Source organism: Dipodomys ordii, unplaced genomic scaffold (genome assembly GCF_000151885.1).
Source record: "Dipodomys ordii isolate 6190 unplaced genomic scaffold, Dord_2.0 Scaffold89, whole genome shotgun sequence".
Taxonomy (NCBI): Eukaryota; Metazoa; Chordata; class Mammalia; order Rodentia; family Heteromyidae; genus Dipodomys; species Dipodomys ordii.
The window spans coordinates 9753347-9767756 of NW_012267305.1; the positions used below are offsets into that span (position 1 = coordinate 9753347).

At 39.1% G+C, this 14410-nt stretch overlaps 1 protein-coding gene across 2 annotated transcripts in view; it reads left to right on the forward strand.

The window, feature by feature from the left end:
• Fgf13 (fibroblast growth factor 13) overlaps positions 1–14410 on the forward strand; it is a 493509-nt gene that overhangs the window by 217659 nt on the left and 261440 nt on the right. The gene's annotated exons all lie outside the window — the stretch shown is intronic.

Sequence of the window (14410 nt, forward strand, 5' to 3'; positions counted from 1 at the left end):
AGAGGCCATATATACAACTCAATTTAGTTTTAGGAGCAAGAAGCTTCCATTTAAATGCCATTCTAGAAGATTTGAAGGATTTTCTCATTGTACAAGATAGGGGATTTGCAATTTATGAAATATGAAGCAGCATCTATTGTTTCTCACTTTGTACTAACAAAGGCAAACATGACTTGACTTAGGCCCTGTCCTGGACCAGTTGACCCATGGCCTGTTTCCATAAATACATTCTTGTGAACTGCTTTGGTGATGTCAGCAGGAGTCCAGACTAAACCCAGCTGTGTTATGTCCTGGCAATATCTCAATTGAGCACAAAAATCTTGAGACAAATCCCATTTCAGAGTTTTAGTTGTTGTTGTTTTAGGAAATGGCTTTAAATATCAGCCTCCATTTCCCAAGCACTGTACAGCAAAGTAAAATGAACTGTATATTTAAACACAGGCACTCTAGCCTAGTCAGACTTTTCAAACACCATTCAAGCTCAGTGGATAGGCCTCTCACCAGAGATGTCTAGCCCTAATCTTGCCTCTGCACTGCAGCCCAGAGAAGAAGCTGAGGAGCAAAGATATGGCAGAGTTCTGCATGAGAAACTTACCTAATTTCTAGGTTTAAGACCTAATTTGTAATTAGACAGTTTCTTGGAAGTACATCAAGCTCAGCCTCAAATCAGAGCATCTTTGGGGAATAAAATCTGTATTTAGATGTTTCATTTAAAAATTCATCATTGAATAGCAAAGTATTTTGTTGCAAATCTTACTTGATGCATTCCAAGTTCTCTCGAATTCTCTTTTCATTGCAATGATGATATTAATTATGGATGGAATGGGTAGAGTGGAGTAAGCATGTGCCAGGGTTTCAGCGGCAAATGAAGGACAGCATAGGCAGACAACTCACAATGTTGTGGGGCTGCAGAATCCATCATGGCCCACATCAGGATTTGCCACCTTGGCTTCTACCTCTGGGTACAGTTAGTAGCATCCTTAAAATGCTCTGAGATAGCCAGGAGGATATTTTGGTAAGCAGTCTACATTTGCCCAAGGTTGGATAGAAGGATTTAGTCTTTATGCTTGCACTGATAGCTTACATCTCTCCCATCTTTTCCACTTCATGCAGCCTCCATTGAGACTGTTCTTGTCATGATCACCAGTGAACCCTTATGTGGGCCAATGGGAACGTTTCTCTTTTCACACCCATTGGTTCTCTTAGTAGCATGCACTAGCTCACTGTTCTCTTGATTGGGTTTCCTTGACCTCACATTCTTTTTCTTTTCCTTATCCGCTGCCCACTCTTTCTGTCTCCTTTACTATCATGGGCCCCTTTAAATGGGAGGGTTCCTTAGCGCTTACTTCTGGGATCTTTTTCTTCCTGTCCCAGCCTGACTCCCTAATTTCAATATTTATACTGATGAGTTCCATATTTCTTTCTCCAGTTCCAATCCTTTTCTCATATGTGTTGTGCTAAATATTCTCTTGAAAGCAGAATAATATCATCAGGTTAACTGTGGTTAGCACTGATGTTTTTTTTTACTCCCTTGGCTTTGATTTCTTCTTTTCTAGATCATTCACCAAATGTTATTCTTTAAAAACATCTTAACATATACTCATAGTTTTACCTGCACTGGGATATGTTATCGCCTTGGGTAGCAGAGAAGTATGCATTTGTTCATATAGTCATTAGTATATATGTAGCCATATCGAAATTTTATTTGGCAAATATTAACACAGAAGTTCTAATATTCTTGGTTGTATACCATGCACCAGGGATACGATGAGAATTGGGGCACAGATATGCTCCCCTTGTAACCAATTGTTCAATTAAAAAAGTGAGAATGCGATCACAAGGCAGCTTCAAACATCTCACAGCAGTGATTTAGGTGTAGGAATGAATATTTGATGAGGGTAACAAGTCTAGCCTGTATGTTGCTATGTACATTATTAGTTGCATTGGTATTTCTCAAGTTCTTGCAATTCTGCCTATGATATACACAAAATAGCACATTGTGGAGCTTTGCCTCCCAATGTGACAGCAATATTAGCTCACTTGAGCTGAACTTGACCTGAGAGGCTCATTTTGTCTAGGCCTAGATTCTCTGGAATTCTTCTAAGTTCTATAAAGAAGGACAATAGGGGCTGGGAAGGTGGCTCAGTGGTAAAGCGCTTGCCTTGCATGCTTGAGGCCCTGGGTTCAATTCTTCAGCACCACATAAGCAAAAAGAAAAAAGCCAGAAGTGGTGCTGTGGCTCAAGTGGTAGAGCGTTAGCCTTGAGCTGAAGAGCTGAGGGACAGCGCCCAAGCCCAGAGTTCAGGCCCCACGACTGGACCCCCCCCAAAAAAGGACAATAAACATAGAATGAAGAAGGCACCTCTTTTCAAGCGAAGGAGACTCTGGGCTTGTTTGCCATAGCATGTTACAGAAGACCACCAGGTTAGATTTGTGGGGAGATGTTCTCTGAAGCAGAGGTAAAGAAAGCCAAAGTCATTGTCATCATCACTTCCATTCCATATAGACATAGACTTAATTTCTTTACACACAAATGCATAATCCTTACCGTATAACATTATTTCTGTGTCCTGACTCATGTCTTTGCAGTTCCCAATTTGAAGGGTGAAGCGTAAAGAAATATTAGTCTTTCTCTGGAGATGCATATATGTACATTTCCATAGAAATTTTTCCATGAATGATACAATTCCTTCTTCCATGGAAAGAAATTCAGAATAGGTGCCCAATCAATATTTGTTGAGTGAATGAAAGAATTACCTGGTGAGTAGGAGTTAACCCCAAGCTATGTGTTGGCCATTATGATTCACACTGGGTGGTCCACCATAATGAGCTCAGAGGCTGATGTGAAACACTGAGATGTGAACAAAAAATAGCATTTGATATTATAATTCTTATAACAGCTGATGTTTATTCTAATTAGCATATATCATTTATATGAAGCAAGAGGTTTTATTATGCTCATTCCATAATTATTGGATACTGTTTGTGGACATTATTTCATTTATTCCTTAAAGCAACTCAGAATGTTACTCTTTATTAGTACCCATGCTTCATATAAGAGAATTTTTATCTCAATCAGGTTACAGAATTCTCAGTGTCTCAGATAGGGTCAAATCCCAGATTTCAACTAAATAGATGGACACTAAAATTTAGGCTCGTATACAGCATTGCCATTGTCTTTAGTTTGGGCCTTGGAAGAGCTTTGTTGGCAATGGAGAGGTTCCTAAGGGAGACCTCTTTGTGCAAAGAGAGCAGCTGAAGGATGGAAGTTTAGAAAGAAGCAGTGGGGTGCACTGGACTCATTGGTTGGTGGTACCACACCCCATGTTGATGATGAGGACCCTCTTTCTAAGTGGTAATTAAACTATCAAGAATTTGAAGATAATGTACCACTTTATACAGATGTAATTTTGGTGACTTGGGATTGCCCAGAATGCCTTGTCCTTGTTTGTCTAAGAATGAATAAAGGAGACATTAGAAGCACAGGTATTGATTACCTTCACCAGAACTTCCTGACCCAGTGCCAGCCAAGCTATACACTTGACAATTTGCATTTGGAAGCAACAAGACATGCTAATATGTCTCGTTCATATCAAAATAAAATGTATCATATGGGTTCTGTTTTTCACATTTATATAGAAGTTTTGAATAGATACAACTATATTGATGCAAGGCAGTAGATTTCAGGAGTTAGAGGGTGGGGATTGCTGTGAGTCAGAAGGGGTAGCATGAGGGACCTCATTAGTCATTGATTAGTGATTCTATAAATCTCTGCAGGTGCTGAAATTCATACAACCATATGCCAAGAACAGTCAATTTCACTGTTTGTTAATTTGAAGAAGATTCAAAAAGGACCAAAGCATATAGCACTGATATGTTCTATTTTTTTTTCACCTCTTGGCTCCTGTGCAAAGCTATGGGCATTCAACACTGATGATTTATTTGGCAGGCTTAGAAAAAGGATAATATGTGGAGAGATTGCTTGAACTTGACTCTTGGTTCTAAGTCACGAGAAACTAATTTTTCCTCTCATATCCCATCTCAGCTGTTAAGCTACTGAATGCCCTTACTTGAAAAACATCCTATAGGTAGTATGGGATAGTGCATGATCCCGGTACTTTCTCTCAGAAAAAAAATCACATGAAGCTATAGTTAAGACCATTTTTGTCCAAGCCTGACCACAACACTCAAATGCTCAGCTTCCTAGATTTCTGTTAGTTCTTGATTCCAATTCAGAGCAGGTAGACCTTGACTTACATAGGCTCTAAACCAGAATCTTTAGTTGTGCTGCTACATGACAGAATACCAGCTATCTTTGCTAAGTTGGAAGGTGTCCTTTTCCCATTCCCTTTTTATTTTCCTTCTACTACAGTCTTAGGTGCTATTACTTGAAGTGAGAGAAGGGGGGATTTTGACACAAATTATATTCTAGATACTAAATATGCATAGTTTTCTAAAATCCTTTCCTTACTGGCTATGAGACCTTTGGCAAGACACTTAAAACTTCTTTAATCCTTTTCTCATCTGAGATGGGTTGTTAACGACCTCTGCTGTGCTTAATCCCAAGAGATAATATCCCAGTCAAATGTCATTAAAGTTCTTGGTCCATTTTTTATGACGGGGATGATGGGTAGGGTTTACGATAGTCTGGCTTGAGCACTAACATTTCTCCCCGTGGGAATGTGTTTTCTCTTGCCATCCTCTTGTGCAACCAAATCACAAATGCAGTTTTGCAATCTAGAGCACATTGCGTCTCGTTTATTTTAAAAGCTGTGAGCAGAGAGCCCTGATCCTTGAACAGCACATGTTGGAAATAAAGTACAACTTTTTTTCAAGGTATCCTGACACTTTGGACAAAATACCAAATTTTTACCATACATTGGAGTAATTAGGCAGGATCAAAGGAGTTCTTGTCATTAAAACCATTCATTCTGTCAAATCATGCATCTTCGAGGTGTGATCCAATAGGAGACAGGGTACTTCTGCTCCTTTACACCTATCACCTTTTGAAGGACAGACATCCTCTCTCTCTTCTCACTTCTCTCTCTCTCTCTCTCTCTCTCTAATTATATGCCCATTCCCTCCTCTGCACTCTCATGGCATTTTTTTCTAGAACCATTCTCACAGCTGTTGCCACATTTTTCCTCATGGAATTTTATTTTTCTATCTGCAGGGTAGCCAGGTTTTGCTCAGAGAACTACTCAGAGTGTCTTGCTTGTATCTAGGATTTAGCTCTTCAAAGTTAAAAGCAAAAAAGATTACCTGGACTTGTAAGAAAATAACTGCTATTTCATTTAGAAAAGTAAAAGTATATCTGGTGATTATAGACAATTTTGAAATACTGACGGCCAAGACAGAGAAAATCAAAATCACCCACAATCTACCACTTAAACAGGCTCATCACTTAATACAGTTGGGTTCTGTGAATCCAAAGATAATGTGGTCAACGTCCTCAATAGCCATACAAGCTAGTGAGGCAGAAGAACCTAGTCCTGCAGGCAACTGGAAGCCAGCACAATTTTTGAGCAGGACATTGAGGAGATGAAAATAGTTACAGAGTATAGCCTGGGATGAGTGAGTAATAGACTGCGTCTGTGGCAGAGTCTTTAAGGGAAGTAGTTGGGGATGGAAGTCACTGTGGTTCAATGAAAGTGCCTATACTTAAAGGCCAAATAGGACTGTATGGCCTGTTAGCAATAGCTTTCTAACTGGCCGAACTGATTCAAGTGTTGTGCAAAGTACAAATTTCAGAGAACATAGAGACAGATAGTGTCTCTAGTTAACATTAGATGTTCTTAATTCTCAATCAGTCATTGTAGTCCATGTGACCAAATACCTTGGTGAATCTATCTGAAGTCTATCATTCTTAGTCTCCAAAGTAGTAACTATTTTTAAAAATCAGTGTGCACAGAGTTAGAAACAAGCCAAGCATGTTTCCCATTCCTCATTTTATAGAGGAAGGGAAGGAGAGCAGGAAAGATCTGCTTTGCTCCAAACCTGAAAGGGTAAGCAACAGATGTTGGCCTCAAGATGAGCATCAGGTTCCTAGCACTCTACTCTCTTCCATCCAGTAACATAAATTGTTTCCGGGCTTGAGATGTTGGCGTCATTGTCAGTCAAGGACTGTAGAAATAGTAGGATAGGCAATAAAGGCCATGCTGAGAGGTTGGCTCTTGATCTTACCACACATTATAATGCTATAAGGACAACCAAAAAGAAAGAAACTGCAAGTTTTAACACACATATCAGATTCTACATACTTTGAACTGTTTCACTTCTTACCTAGAGTTATTCTTCAGTTTACTTCTGAGAAGGTTCTAGTTTTAATGGTTCAATAACTGTGGTACAGAAGGATGAAATTTAGACTGTTGGGTGACAAAAGGTACTAACTAAGCTTTTCTGCATTTACACCGTGCACCTCTTCAAGTGACATTTAGATTTCAAAACACACTATTGGGAGTGACAAATATCCCCACTGGAACCTATTTCAGAAAAGACAAATGACTATCTACCTTTTTAGAATGGAATCACCACTGGTTAAACCCTAACTCTGGATGGGTAAGCCTTCCCAAACTCCAAAAGAGGGACCTTTAAAATGAAGGCTGATACTTTCCTGTGATTTTTAATTTAGTGTAGCTCATCCTGATTCTTAGAAGTTGAGCGTTTGACAGTTTTTCCTCTTTAGATACTCTCCCTCTTTATGTGGAGGTGGTGATGGATCTGAGGCCTTCACAACTCTTAGGCATGAGTTCAACTGCTGAGCTAACCCTTATCCATCAATTTGCTTATTTTAAACTGAGCATATAATCTACTATTTGAAATCTACAAGTCTCCTCATGTTAAACTCTTCTATTTAGGTCCACATGCCTTTACATACCGTTGAGTAGGGTACTTCTGAGTTTTTACAATCAGTAAAGTCTATTTTCTCCATATCTGTGGAGAAATGTAGAAATTTTGTAGAATAATTGCTGAAGCTGATGACTTTATTCACATATAACTACATTGGATATGCTGGAGTACTGGAACAATTTGACTGTGGAGAATTGTTTTTACGATTGGGAGAAAGTTCAGTCCTCGGTCTAGATAAGATGACATGTTCTATTTTTAATGAGGTTATTTTCCTGTTTCAGCTTAGAGGTGTTGGTTCATCATTTTCATTCTTGACAAAAGATTTCTACTTAGACTCTCAGCTCTGAGATGGGTTGGAGTTTCACAAATACAGCTGCATTAGATCAAAAGGGATTTATATTGTCCTAGACAGGATTCTCTTGAAGGTTTCCTATAAGCATGTATAGTTGACACTGTCCCCGTCAATCTTACTGCTGGATAGGGAAAATTAAACAGTAATGAAAATGAGAATGCACTGCTTTCATACTCTTTCAGTAAAGACCCAGGACTACTGTTGTAAATGGGGTTCATATGATGCTCAGGATCTCCTATAGCATATTAGTCATTTTTGCTATTGAGGGTATCTGGAGAGTAAATAGCCTCAAAGTTTGTCCAAGAGGATAAAAATGACTGGCATTCTGTTTGATAAAAAAAATAATTTTCAATCTCTAGTTCATAAGAAATTTAGTTCAGAAGAGGATTGGTTTGCAAGGTCCTCCTTTGAATATTTCTGTGCTTTCTTTTCTTTATTTCCTGCAGACAACCAATTATTAAATGTAGGAGATGTGCGTATCTCAATGACCTAAGTTGCTAGGGATACATCAACCCAGAGCGGCCAGCGGAGGTTTGGGGTGGGTGTGTATAGCCCTTGACTTTTCAACTTCAATTATAAATCCATTTGGTCAGGTTGTGGGTTGAGCTGTGTGTGATCCCTGTGTCAGGCTTTTGGTAAACAGCTCCAGTCCAGAAGCAGCTAGGGCTCAGCTGTGATCATGTCCACACCTGGGGAGGGTACGCAGTGAGTTGAAGATGGTCAAGTTCTAAAGCCTAGATTCTTAGCTTTATTATGAAAATGGATGCTTGGTGAGTAATTTTTTCCTTTTAAAGAGACAAAGACTACAAGACTTTCAAATCTGTTCTCTTCAGTAGCATCCAGATAGTGTATTTATTTATCTGCATTTGTACATTTTCTCTGGATTTGGAGAAGTCATTTTTGAAAGGGAAACCTGTCCTATCCAGAAGCAGTAGAGCCTATTTTCTATTCTATGGCCATCTTAATATTCATCTGTAACATACAAGTAAATAAAATCCCACCATCTAAACTTTGCTTTTGCTAAGTAAATGAATATGGTAGTTATTAGTCGAATTCAAGCAGCTTTCGGATAGAAGCATTACTTTATTATGGCATAAAACCCAATCGTATAAAAACCAGACATACTAACACAGCATGTGTTTCACTGGGAGCTTGACAAATATGCTGGCCTCAATGTAAACAAGTAATGTTCTCAAAGACTTGATGAAGCTCATTAACTCTTTCAGTCCTCTTGCTGCTGGGCATCCTATACCCTGCTGACTCTAGTCAATGGCTTTGAAAACCATCATTTTCCTGCGAGAGACTGACTTGCAGCCTGGAAAAAGCCAATTTAGAATGCATGCTGCATTTATTTATGTTTGCAGGACTAGAGATACAACTTGGGCCTCACCTATTCTAGACAAGTGTGTACCACTGGTCTATAGCGGTAGTCCTAAACAAAAATTAATTCAAAGGTAATCATTGCGACTGGAAACATGCCGCAAATGGGAGACAATGCATCCAGGGTCTTCAAAGAGTTGACAATCTATTTAGAAGCTCAAACACACTTGTGTACATGGGCATACATGCACATGTGCATGCACAGATAGAGCTGTGAGAGATCATGACAGTGAACCAGTTGAATGATGTGGACCACAGTTTCTCAAAGGTAGAACAGGTAAAGGAGGCTTCCAGGAGAAGGGCTCTGGATAAATGGAGCTTGAACTATACTAAGTAGAATTGGAAGAATATTGTAAGCTCAATGGAGAGAGGTTCATGATAATTGCCACCTAAAACAAAGAATGGTTGAGAGAGCCTTTTTCTTGCTAAGTGCTAGGGTAGAGTGAAAAAAAGTGAGCCAGGCATTATGTTATTATAGAGCTTCACCTTTAATAAGGAGACAATTATTTTCATTTTTTATACAAATTCTTTTAATTTCTTTTGGGGTCCAGTCATGGGGCCTGAACTCTGGGCCTGGGTGCTGTCCCTCAGCTCTTCAGCTCAAGGCTAGCACTCTACCACTTGAGCCACAGCGCCACTTCCAGTTTTTATGCTTATGTGGTGTTCAGGAATTGAACCCAGGACCTCATGCATGCAAGGCAAGCGCTCTACCACTGAGCCACCTTCCCAGCCCAAATTATTTTAATTTTATACTGGGTATCTCATTATATATAGACAAATCATTGTATTAAACTGTGAATGCATTTGAACTACTTAAACAAAAAGATGATTATATAGGAGAAGTCTGGGATTACAGTCTGCCCCTGGATCCTCAGTCAGAATCAACAACTGGAATGGTTAAGAGCCCAAGACTGGCCTCCTGTCAACTTTGACCACCTAGCCAATGGAGGTTACTATTTTGTTTTTTGTTTTTGTCAGTCACGGGCCTGAACTCTGGGCCTGGGCACTGTCCCTCAGCTCCTCAGCTCAAGGCTAGCACTCTACCACTTGAGCCACAGCACCACTTCTAGCCTTTTCTGCTTATGTGGTGCTGAGGAAACAAACTCACGGCCTTGTGCATGCAAGGCAAGCACTCTACCACTGAGCCACCTTCCCAGCCCAAGATTACTACTTTTAGGATTGCTTTTTTTTTTATTGTGAGAATACTGTACAGAGGAGTTACAATTACATGGGCAAGATAACGAGTACATTTCTTATCAAGCATTGTTGCCTCCTCTTGGTTTCCCCTTCTCCTCCCTTCCCATACTCCCCCACATCTCCCCACACAATCCTTCCCCCATCTCCCACCAAAGTTGTAAAGTTCATTTTTCAACATAATGACTTGTTCATCTCATTGTTGCAATGGGTCCACTTGTATCCCTAGTTAAACGATTTGTTTTTGCCCTTCCCCTCCATAAATTATGAACCCCAAGATAAGTATTCAAATGTTTCTTTTTTTCTTTCATGCAATTGTTTCTAACATATTTATAAGATGATTTCTATGTTGCTTTGTATGTCCCTCCCCTACGGTATAACCCCTGCTTTCACTGTATTTGATGTAGGATTGCTTTAAACTTACCTTTTTCCTCATCCAAAATGCAGACACATGTATGCATACACATACTTGAGCAGTCTTTGGTTTGCTTTCACACTCTTGGGGCCACATCAAGTCTTGACTTGAAATTCTCTTCCGAGTTTGAAGCACCCAATAGAAATTGACCAGAATTTCTGTGTTCTGATGACTAGCTTGGTTCATTCTGATCCAATCAGCAATGCACAGTAGAACACATCAACATATCTTTGAAACTCTTCTCTTGATTTTTTTAAATTCCTCTAGAAGCTAGCAAGAGATATGATTGACATTTCAAGTACAGACCTGATAGTCATTGTTGAAAGATATAGAAGCCAAAGCAGAGGGTTATTATTAGAGCTGAACATGGTGTGTTTGGTTGGTATTTGGGAGATTGGTTTCATTAGAAACTGGCCTTTCTATGGTAGGAAATGGTAAGAATATAGAATGGAAGGGTAAATTGAGGTCAGTGGAAATAGAGAAGAGGGAATTCTTCATACCTCATTAGTTTTGAGGCATGTTCTAACTGTCCAGCTCACTGAGAAACCATAAGAAAAATTCTTGGATTTGTAGGATGGGAGTAAACATTTTCTTAAATTGTTTCCCTGTATATAGTTTGATTAGATACTTCTACAGATTCCTCCTAGAATCTGAACCTACGGAATGAGATTTGTGGGGGGAGGGGCTGAAGACACCACTGGTTTTGGCATTCTACATGTGACAGTACCAGTTTAACATCTTCCTACAAGAGGACTAGGGCCTAAGACAGAACTAGAAAAGACACAACAATATATGATTTGTTGAGCCTTAGATTTTATAGAGGATGTGGCAGGAGGATTGCAAGTTCCAGACTAGTCTGGGATACAACTGAGATTCTGATTTAAAAACAGAGATAAAAATTAAAACAAAACACAAAAACCCAAGCCTCAGATTTCTTTCTCTCAAGATGTAATATAATGTATGACACAGGGAATTAGAGGAAACTCCAAAAATAGATTACCTTTCTTTTTAATGCTTATTGCTTATTTTAGAATATTTAAATTATTTAATTGAATTTTAATAAGTCATGTACTCATCAAAATTTAATATGTAAGTTCAAGTATTTTCTCACTAAGGAGGACACAGGATTGCACAGTAAGTGCCTATTATCCTAATCATCCAAAGGAGCTCAAGTTGGTATTTCTTGAATCTCTTTCTAAGATTTTATATATGTGTATTATGTAATATAATAATAATTACAGCAATAATGAATAATTTTATACTCACTTTTTTCTTAGAAGTATACTGTGAATATTTTCCCTTATAATTTCTCATTAGTTGTACACTGATGTATTGAAATATGTACTTATTTGGGGAATTTAAATATTAGGTCTAACCTTCTCACATGATTCAAATAAATAACTTTATATGCAAATATTTTTTATACATCCTTCGTTCTTTTCTCTTGTGCCAGTCCTGGGACTTGAACTTAGGACCTTGCTCAATCCGTCATGCTATCACTTGGCTTTTTCACGCAAAGTTAGTGCTGTATTATTTGAACCATATCATACCTCTGGCTTTGTGGTGGTTGATGAGAGATAAGACTCTCATGGATATTTCTTCCCAGGCTGGCTCTAAACCTTGATCCTTAGATCTCAATCTCCTGAGGAGCTAGGATTACAGGTGTGAGTCACCAGTAGTAGGTTTACATCTTTGTTTCATTAGTCCAGCTACCAAGGTTTGGCATTAATAAGGAAAATGATGTGACATTTTAAAGTCTTGTTACATACTTCTGAATTGCTTATTAGAAATGATGCAAGGATTTATACTTCTACCAGTAGTGTAGGAGAGTTTCTAGCTAACCCCATTCTTGTTATTGCTAAGTAGTACCATGATTTATAATCTTCATCAACTTGGTGGTTGGAAAGCTTCTCCATGATAGGGCGTTGACATTTTCTCCATTTTTCTTTGCACATATTAGGCACAATATACATATTTGGGGACTAGACCATAGTAAAAAAACGAAGGTAGTAGTATCAATTGGGATGACAGGGGATTTGTTTTTGATGGTAGAGAATTGAAGAGGAAATTAAACATGTGTAGGAGGAATCAGTGGAGAGGTGGAATTGAGAAGTGAAGGGCTAATGAACAATGATGTTAAATGCATTGGAACATAATGTAAGCAAATCAGACCAGAGAGAGAAACTTGTTAAAGATATAATGGAGTCTTGTCCATGGAGCGTGGCACAGGTAGCTGAAAAGTGGGTTATAGATTATTTCGACATAAAAATCAGTAGGTTGAACCCCAGAACTCAATTAGATAAGTGTAGGACTAAATTTGAACAAAACAGGTTAACAGGGACATCCAGTTGTAATTGTAAAAGTCAGTGTTTGGTATTTATTATTTGATTCACCCACTTAATTATTTTTTGAGTTGGGGCAGTTTTGATATAATGATGCCATTATGAACATAGCCTTGGTGCTCTGTTTTGGGTCATTTGTTCCAATACATTAGGTAAGAAGTGGGAAAAAATTTTCCCATGAGCCTAAATGCATCATTGTGACTAATGGGCTGACTAAACAAAACTCACTCATCCTTCTCTGGCCACACAATCCTTGTTGATCTTCATATATTCAGATCAGGATCTCTCCTAAGGGTCTGCACTTGCTCTTTGCTTAACATGAAAAGGGCTTCTCTCAGATATCCATTGGACATCCTTCATTGCATTCAAACTTGACTTATCTCTCATGTGTACAAAGCAAACACTGAGCACACTACTTAGTACCACAACCTTTCTCCTTCCCTCATGGCAACATTTATGGTCCTTCTGTTTCCTTTTTTCTTTTTTGTGCCCTCAGTTTCTTACAGATTTTCTTTTCTTTTCTTTTTATTGTGAAAATACCGTACAGAGGGGTTACAATTACATGAGCAAGATAATGAGTACATTTCTCATCAAGCATTGTTGCCTCCTCCTTTGTTTCCCCTTCCCATCCCTTCCCATCTTCCCTCCTATCTGCCCCCCCAGCCAAAGTTGTAAAGTTCATTTTTTTTGGGGGGGGGAAGTCCGGTCGTGAGCCTGAACTTTGGGTCTGGGTGCTGTCCCTCAGCTCTTTGGCTCAAGGCTAGCACTCTACCACTTGAGCCACAATTCCACTTCCAGCTTTTTTTTCTGCTTATGTGGTGCTGAGGAATCAAACCCAGGGCCTCATGCATGCAAGGCAAGCACTCTACCACTGAGCCACCTTCCCAGCCCGTAAAGTTCATTTTTTGACATAACGACTTGTACATCCATTTATACTATACTTTTTATTATAATATTTAAACTTACTTAGCATGTCAGTTGCTTATTGCCCCTTTTTCTCAAGTTTTTATCCAATGAGAAGAATAGTTTTCTTTGTGCCATGATGTCCAAAAGAGTGTCTTCCCCCACAAAAGTGGACTGTTAACGATTTGTGCAGCTCATGGCATTGTCAGAAAACATTGGAGATATTCTTTGTACAAGACACAATACTCCTCATCCCCTGCACTCCAGATCAAAGATTAAAGAACAAACTGCCTCCATTTCTTGGGGTCCAGGGAGAGATCAACAGGACAGATAAGTGAAAAAAGCCATCTGGAGAATGTAAGGTCAGTGTGTCCTGCAGGGCTTGGTCAGACTAACAATGAAGCTGGCCAGCATTTCCTAATGAAAGAGGCTATTTAAACATTGAAGCCATGTTTCTGGGTCTGATACTGTTATTGCCATTACTGTAGTTGGAGCCCTTCGTTGTCTACCTGTCCTTTTAATCAGAGATCTCAGCAAACAGACGCTTTTTCGCTTATGATTGGAGGACACATCCTAGAGTCCACCTCAACCTTGCTTCAACACCAGAGCAGGAGAGGATCATAGGAGGAAGGCCCATTATGGAAAACTGGGGATTAGGGGAACGTGAGATATTTGATGAAGAAGCTCTGAATTCTTTAGTGAACTTCGGAGCTGTTACTCATCCTTTTTGGGGTGTGGGTAATGGGGTGGAGGGAGAGCCACAGCTGGTTTGTGCTTAGTCACAAGCTTGTGTTTGTACTTTGCCTTGCATGGAGGAATCCAAGGTTGCTTTACAATGACTTGGTTAAAATTAGTACTGTCAGAGAGATCCTTAAAGAGTCTTGTGAAAAGTCTTCTAAAATAAATCAGCCTTCCTGTTGGGGTTTAGTCATCCCCTTACTTCTTTCTTCAAGTGGAAATGATTTTAATGGGGAG